At 47.8% G+C, this 7,779-nt stretch overlaps 1 protein-coding gene across 2 annotated transcripts in view; it reads right to left on the reverse strand.

Annotated features, from left to right (window-relative positions):
• Positions 1 to 7,704, reverse strand: part of SLC45A3 (solute carrier family 45 member 3) — a 59,229-nt gene extending 51,525 nt beyond the window's left edge. The window contains exons 1-2 of one of the 2 annotated variants that reach the window (XM_019513990.1): positions 7,553 to 7,704; positions 7,322 to 7,431 (exon numbers count right to left, since the gene is read on the reverse strand). The gene's annotated coding sequence lies outside the window, so the exon portion shown is untranslated. Of the gene's footprint in view, positions 1 to 7,321 lie in introns of both variants that reach the window. The other variant, XM_019513991.1, reaches the window with a different exon arrangement.
• Positions 7,705 to 7,779: the final 75 nt, after the last annotated feature.

Consider the following 7,779-nt stretch of genomic DNA (forward strand, 5'->3'; position numbering starts at 1 on the left):
ATAATAGACATCTATCTATAATATATATTATAATTGCCATATGTCTATAATGGATAACTATAATATATAATTGCCATATATCTATATCTATATAAAATGGATATAGATATAGATATCAATGTATATATCAAAATATCAATAGATATAGATAGATAGATATCTCTAGCTATAGAGATTTTTCCAGGGTGTTTACAAAGTCCTGCTGTAACTTTAAACTTTCATAACTGGATGTACACATGAGAGAAGCAAACTGTCCACAGCAACGGAAAGCATCATTCGTTCCGTTTTAACATCACGGAGCTCAAACGTCTAGACCTCACCATCGGGATACATCCTTCAATCAGATTTTCCAACTCGTAGCAAACATTTTCCAGTTGCTGGATATCATTTGCGATCCTTACCCTATACATCGCTTACGCTACGTTAAAAACAAGTCATAACGGGTTATGCTTTCAATCACCATTTACAGCTTCTCTCATGCGTACATCCAAAGTTATTAAAGTTCAAAGTCACGCAAGGACTTTATAAACACCCTGCATATATAACTATAGATATAGATATGTACAACTATACAGGTCCATATAACTATACATAGATATAGATATAACTAGATAGACAGACACACACACGGGCAGATCTGGGTTTTGAAAAAGGGGCTGCAGATGGTGCACACCATCACATCTAACACAACACAGGTTTGTCTCCAGTTAAAGAGGAACTATATGCTGTACTAACATGCTAGGGGGCCAGCACTGTATTATTTAGTTTCAGATCAAAGCAACAACAAGCATACATATACACATATGGCTGTCCGTGTGTATGTACATGCACACACACAGAGTGCCGAGCCCTGCTCCCAAGAGGAAGACCATTAAATCAGACAGGTGCATCTCATTAAGCCTGAAGCAGGGTGTTTGTGCCCAAAAGCTGGTAAAGAACAATTTTTCCAACTATTTAGTTGGGCTAATAAAAGCTATCACATTTACCCAAAGAACTTGGTCTGCCTCATCACCAAGGCATCCGCACCGCGTAGTGTAACCTCTCTGGGGCTGGGCTTGCCCTGCTCATGCCTGTACAAAGTTCCTAGCATCAGGGGTCCCGATACACATGTTGCTGTGATTGAATACATCAATGATATTAAAAATAAAACTGAGACCTGAATTAAATCTTAACACTCCTTCCATTTTAATTAGATACGGCTTTCTTGAGACCAAGAACAAGATAACATACTCATCGTAAATAATTTAGCCAAGGACTTTAACCCCCTTTGTGTCTGATTGCAGCTTACCCGTAGCACGGACAGTTTGTTTTCTCTCATTTGTTTGACTTACCTGTTCATTATTTGTCATTTTTTTGATTGTATGCAACTAAATTCCACCTCCTAGGAAGTTTGTGCCCCATCCCCTATTCATTATTCATGGTGGGCGAGTGGTTGCTGAAGTCACTTGGTATCAATACGTGCACTGCTCTCCGATTGGCTGTTTGAGCAGAACCATGATTTAAGGAATAATGAAGGCTGTTGTTCATGCGTGAAGCCCCCCAGCCACATGTGAGGATGGGCACCCCTATGCAGAGAACAGCCATTCCCCAAACATCTGTGTGAACAAATATCTGCTTGTGCGAGCGGTCGTGAATGGAAGATGGAAAGAGAGGCAGGAATGCAGCTGACACAAACAGCTGTTCTCAATTCAAACTAATGTTTGCAAATAGTTGGGCCAACTCTTCAACTGATGTAAAAAAAAAAGTCAGTATCACATCAGTAGGGCTTTGTGGATCTGCAGCCACGGCAAATGCAGCCTGCTGCTTTGCATTCTCGCTCCCTCAGCTCCGTGAGTTGCAGAGACCAAGACATTGACTTTTACTCCACAGAGCATCCCCTAGCTAAGCCACACTGTGCGTCTCCCTGGCCCATTCCCATTGCACACCCGTTTGGATCCACTGCGTAGGAGCAGCCTTGTTTGCGCTTTGAGCAGCTGTTCCCTCCCAAGCAAAAGGAACCCCACACGCTGCCTAGGAAAAGTATGGCAGCACCTGCACTTGCTGTCACTTAAACCAGTGGAGACACCGCCGCCGTTTCCTGCAAAAGCTGCCTGCGGTCTGGTTTGAACTGGATGCCCCGCTTAAAGAACAGAGAGCCTTGCGGTGTTTACTTTTGTCCAGAGATGAACCCAAATTTGGATGGGGAGAGCTGCCCATGTTTTCTAACTGGGGGAGGCTTATTTTTTTATAATTAGAGGCGGGTAATTAGATAGACGGCAAGGCCAGTTTCCTTTAGCATGGCCTGCATGATATATTCTTGGCTGGAACATCTGACTTTCAGCAATCTGACTCCCAAAACAGCATGCGTGCAGTATCTGTTACTAAGAGATCAGCATCCCAGAGCACTGGTGGTTAGGGCAGAAGTTAAAACCCTTGCGTTCTATTCCCAGCTCTGACTCAGTTCGTACAATGACTTCAGATAAGTCACGAGCACTGCAGCTGGTTTTTCCAAAGGGGCCTGTAATTGTGGGTGCCCCAATGTGGAGGCGCCCACTTTGACACTCACTGGGCGTGTCAACATGCACATTTACACCAGCTTAAATTTACTGCGCAGTAAGCAGGAATAGGCCAGCATCTACATATGCAGGCAATAAAGGACATTAATGCTGCGTGTGGACTGACTCGGGACTCAGGTTAGCCCTGAATCAGTCCACAAACGCACACACACAGCGTTACTGCACATTAAGGCATCTACAGGTGCATTACTGTGCAGTAACTAATTGGGTGCAAATTTGATACCTGCATGGTGCAGGCATTAAATTTAGGCTCAAGTCAGAGTAAGTCACCATATTTAGTGTGCAGTACGGGCGTGCACATGTGGCCATGCGCCTGTACTGTGCAGTAATTTTGGTTACTGCGCAGTAAATGCGCATGTGCAGACGTGGCCACTGGTTCCGAATTTTGAGTGCTGAGCACTAACTGCTGGAGGTACAGGCGAGGACAAAACTGGGGGATGTGGGAGGGAGGGAGGGGACAGCTCACCAAGCTTTCCCCATGAAATAAACTGCTTATATGAATCACTGCTCATGCTAGGCTGCACAGATGTCGCAGCTGTAGTTATCACCCTGGGGAGTTTCGATGAGCCCATGAACTCTGCTAGGCTTTGCCTCAACGGCAGCAGGGAAAAATAAATAGGCAATGGTATTTCACAAACACTGTCCACTCCCAGTGCCCAAATTAGACATCACCAAGAGCGGACTGGGTGGTTCCATGAGCCTTCCCTTCTTTCTTGTTTTCAGGAGCAATGAAATAGTTATAGAAGCTGAAAGGCGAGTGATCATCATGGATGGTAGGGGCACACTAGCAGTAGTCTCCCGTCACTAAAGCAGCTGAGCTGCTCTGCAGTTCACGGCCTAGCTTATCTCATGAGCAAGCTGTTCATAGGAACACAAGGGGGGAAGGGTGGACTACTATTTATCAACACTACAAACCCCCATATCCTGAGCTAATCCCCAGCTGTGATAAACGAGGACAGGCCCAGGCTATCAGTCCAGTCTTCAGTTATCTACATAGGTGACGCACGTGCAGTGGGTCACATTTCCTAGGCTCTCACCACACCTGTCCCACTAGGAACAGTATTTTGCTTTCAGACGAAAGCTGAAATTTTGGGGCATAAGAAAACAGATTGGAAAAGGCTTCTGGATGTCATAGCACTTCCCAGGGTCTCAGCCACACTCTGATTGTAAGTGCTCAGCATCTCTGAACCTTAGCCCCATGTTACCTTGGGTTGGGCTGTCACAAACTGGGATAAGGGAAATGAGCTGTCTGTCACTCTTGGCCAGCTGAGACTTAATGACAATCTTATTTTCTCCAGTGAGTAAAATAAGGACAGTAATTATAAACCACCTTTGAAAAAAGAAAAAAAAAAAACCTTTGTCATCTACTCAGGAAAAGCACCATGTCTGCACTACTTATCATGAGTCCAAGTATTAAGATAGCACAAGTGTCCTCGCACACACATGTCCAGTTCATCCCTCTTGAGCAAAGCACTTAAGCTTCTGCTTAATAGTAAGCACATACTTAGTCCCATTGACTTCAAATTAAGCACATACTTAAGCGTCTGTGGGTCCTCTGGCTGAGCTGCAACCAGAGCCTATATCTATTTAGAACAGGATAATTATGTACATAAGGACCCTAAGTAATAATGACACACAAGCTTGTTTTGTAACCGTTGCCCTCGTCTCCTCATCTTCCCCTGTGTATTGCTGACACTCATTGCCTCTTGTTGAAAATTGTTGATAATAAGCTTTCAAGCAGGGGTGGATTATTTTTCCTAGTGGTCAGCCAAGCACCTAGGACCATACATGCAATAAATAATATTAGTGAGCCAGAATTCCTCTTAGGAGGGGCAGATCTGACTGGGAAAGTTTGGGAAGTCCCAGCTGTAACGACACACGAAGCAAGCCATCGGGGCACAGTGTCCAACCGGCAACGAGTCTCGCTGTAAACAAGCGGAGCTTTATTCTGCAAAGACTTGGAAGCAGAAAATGCCAGGTTCGTAGCTGTGGGAGCGCAGCGTGGGGAGAGCATCCCCTGCGCTGACAAATCCCACCCCCACCCTTCCAATTACAGCGCTGGCTTTTGGGGTACCAAGGCTTGTCTGCAGGGTACCGGGCCGAGACCCAACCAGCTCATTTCATGGTCTGCCACCACACAGCAATGATTCCCAGCCACAGGGTTGCATCTGAAAGGGTGGGAAGCTACCCGTTTCCCTGAGCCATCCAGTTCGTCCTTGTCCCCGCTTCACTGTGCTCTAAATCTTGACAAAATTTGGTATTTCAATTTGGGGGCTCAGTCTTGCAAACTGCTGGGAACCCCCAAACCCATCCCCTTGAGGGTCCAGGGTGCTGCCCAGTTCTTTGAAAGGAACTAGTCGCGTGCTTAGACTATTGACCTGCTTAAATGTTAAACGGGCTTGTTGCAAGATAATGAGCCTGGGAAGCCAGGAGACGGTTAAATGCTCCAGCAGGAGGGGAAGATACAGGTCTAACTGCCAGCTTAACTGCCAGTGCCTGATTAGATCAGGATGCTGATTTGCCCCAGTGTTTATCTAAATCTTACACACCCAGACAAGCTGAGCCTGCACTATCTGCCAGAATCTCGACAGACACAGGGGCTCCGGAGTCCGCATCGCCGCATGTGGCAAAGCAGCACGAGACTTGCACAACTGAGGCTGCCGGTGTGGGCACTTGTCTTCTAGGGCTAAAAAGGGTGCAGCAGACTCAGCTTCGTCTCCCAGCAGCAGTTATGGGAGACCAGTTTGCCCTGCTGCTATGGGGGGCAGGCAGGGGCTCTAAAGGCAAGGGAACGCTCCCCAAGGAAGTTGCATCTTCACAGAGCTGGCATGTGAGGCCCTTGATTCACAGCCCCTGGTGCAGGGGCATGCCAGGGATTCATAGACGTTTGGGTCAGAAGGGGCCTTAGCCGATCATCGAGTCCAACCCCAATGTAGCCGGCGTTTTTTGGATCCACTGATTTTCTGCAAATGATGCACTTTCCAGAACAGGGAAACTGCCACCCAGGGCTGCTCTCACTTATCCTGGAGACTGCACCAGCCCAGGGGCAGCCAAAAACCTGGGAGAGGCAGAAGCGCCTTGAAACCCATCTTGCTCCTGGCCCACACGCTGTGTGCAGCACCTCCTTAGAGGCACAAAGCACCTAACCCTTGCGGTGTAATGTCGGCTCCACAATGCGAGTTTAGGCAAATCACCTCCATCCCCTGCTAAGCGGGAAAGTAAACTCTACCTCCGGCAGCGCATCCAGGCATGTTCAGGAGCCCAGCTATTTATACAGCACTTTGAGATCCCCTGGATGAAACAGGCTGTCTGAATGCAAGGTGATAGCGCTTCCAGGGAGGGCTCACTACCGTTTTGTGGGGAAGGATGGGAAACATTTTTGCTGGAAGCTGCAGGCTTAGGACGTTTCAACCTGCGATGCACTGCACCCCCAGCCCCCTCCCCTCCATGCCAGTGTAGACTGATGCTCCTGGAGTATGAAGTGCACATAATTGCACCTTTAAAAGGAAGAAAAAAAAAATCACCACCAGAGCAAACAAAGGCAGAGCCCAGCTGTGCTGGCTGTTTACACACAGGGTGGCCAGAGCAGGAGGCTACGCTTCAGGGCTTATCTGCTTTCTCTCTAAACAGGAAACGTATTTTTGTCTCGTACATTTTTCCTCTTAGGAGAAGCAGCCAGGAGCTGAGATTCTCATAACAAGGGCTCCTAATGCCATTTCTAGATAAACTCATGGGCAAAGGTTCAGGGCAGCAGCTGGCAGCAGTAACAACAGACCCCTTTGGGTGCGCAGCACCTTTGAAAGTAAGGCCACTGACTTAGGTGTCCATGTGTGGACCCAGGAACCTAATAGTCCTGCCCATATTATGGTAGTATCTGGAGGCCAAGGTTGGACTTGTACTTCTAAAGGCTGCATGTAAACAGTGTCCCAAAGATAAGCACATGAGCCTCGTATGCATGCACGCACAACCTTTTGCAAGCGAGGCAAGCAGGAGACGAACAGATCCCAAGATGACAACCCCACGCAGGCATCTCTAGCCACAAGGCACCCTGTGCTCTGGGGACAGTCATTTCAGCCTACTATTTACACACAGGCAACCTCCAGCAGCAGCCCCCAGGTAGCTGAGGAGCACCAGGTGCCACAGAGGCTGCTTGAGAAACCCACGGCTCCAAACACCAGTGATTTGCTATGCAGCAAATCCTGCCCTGTAGTTGAGGTGGGGTTTTCAAGAGGGCTCAGCACTCACAGGGGGGCCCAGGTTCCCAGGAGAGCTCAGCCTACTAGTACAGCCGACTCAAAAGAGGAAGTTTTTTCTCTGAAAGTGTTTTGTCCAATGACACCCCCCAAAAAATGTTAACTGAAAACTAAGCGTTTCATTTTGAGAGTTTGCCATTTCCCACAGACAACAGCCACATACAAATAATTGCGTGGTCAGAAGAAAAAGCACCCAATTTTCTATTAGGAGACAGTTTAGCTGGAAAACGTTCAGTCTGCCCCAGCATTGAGTTTTGGAAATTGTCCAGCAGTATCCCAGTGGGAGCTGTCCAGGGCTGGAGAACATGGCCCCTGTTGCGAGGTTTCTAAGTGATGGATACCCACAAGCCCCACGGCAGTGGCAGAGGAGACGGCAGTGGCCGACAACCCCCTGCCTCCTCACTTTCTGCAGCCTTGACTCCCTCCTCCTGATGGTCTTCCCTGGAAGCAGACCCCCCAGACACTGCTGTGTGCAGCTGTCTTTTAAAGAAGGAATCACTGTGCAACACTTACCAGATTAGCAGGACTTCCCCGGCCAGGCAAATAAACCTGCTCCCTTGGTCGATATCCTTATTGATGTTGGAAGAGCTCCCACTGTTTGCAGTTCAAAGTCGTTGTGGCTGCTGGGAATACCAAAAAGAGAAGGTGCTCACGGAGTTGGGTTTCTTGGTTGCTGGGTTTTTTTTGCTAAGCAGGGTTTGAAATCCAAGCATGTATTCCACCTGCTGAGTGTGGGATCAGTACCTGAGTTTGAATCTGCTGGTCTCCAGACGGCCTCCTGAAGCCCCATAGCAGGCTTTGTTATCCTTGCTGACTGCTAATGCACAGATACCAGCTTGAACAGGGCTGCCACGAACCAGCTGACCCATTGCTATCCTTTGCCCTACCCACAAGCTCCCCTGCCAGGTGTCAGGTCATTGGTGTAAACCTGCAAGCTGCTTCAGAGGAAAGAACCAACCTGAGCATCGGTG

The sequence above is a fragment of the Gavialis gangeticus genome, unplaced genomic scaffold, assembly GCF_001723915.1.
Source record: "Gavialis gangeticus isolate Ggan-Ray unplaced genomic scaffold, GavGan_comp1, whole genome shotgun sequence".
In the NCBI taxonomy this organism is placed as follows: Eukaryota; Metazoa; Chordata; order Crocodylia; family Gavialidae; genus Gavialis; species Gavialis gangeticus.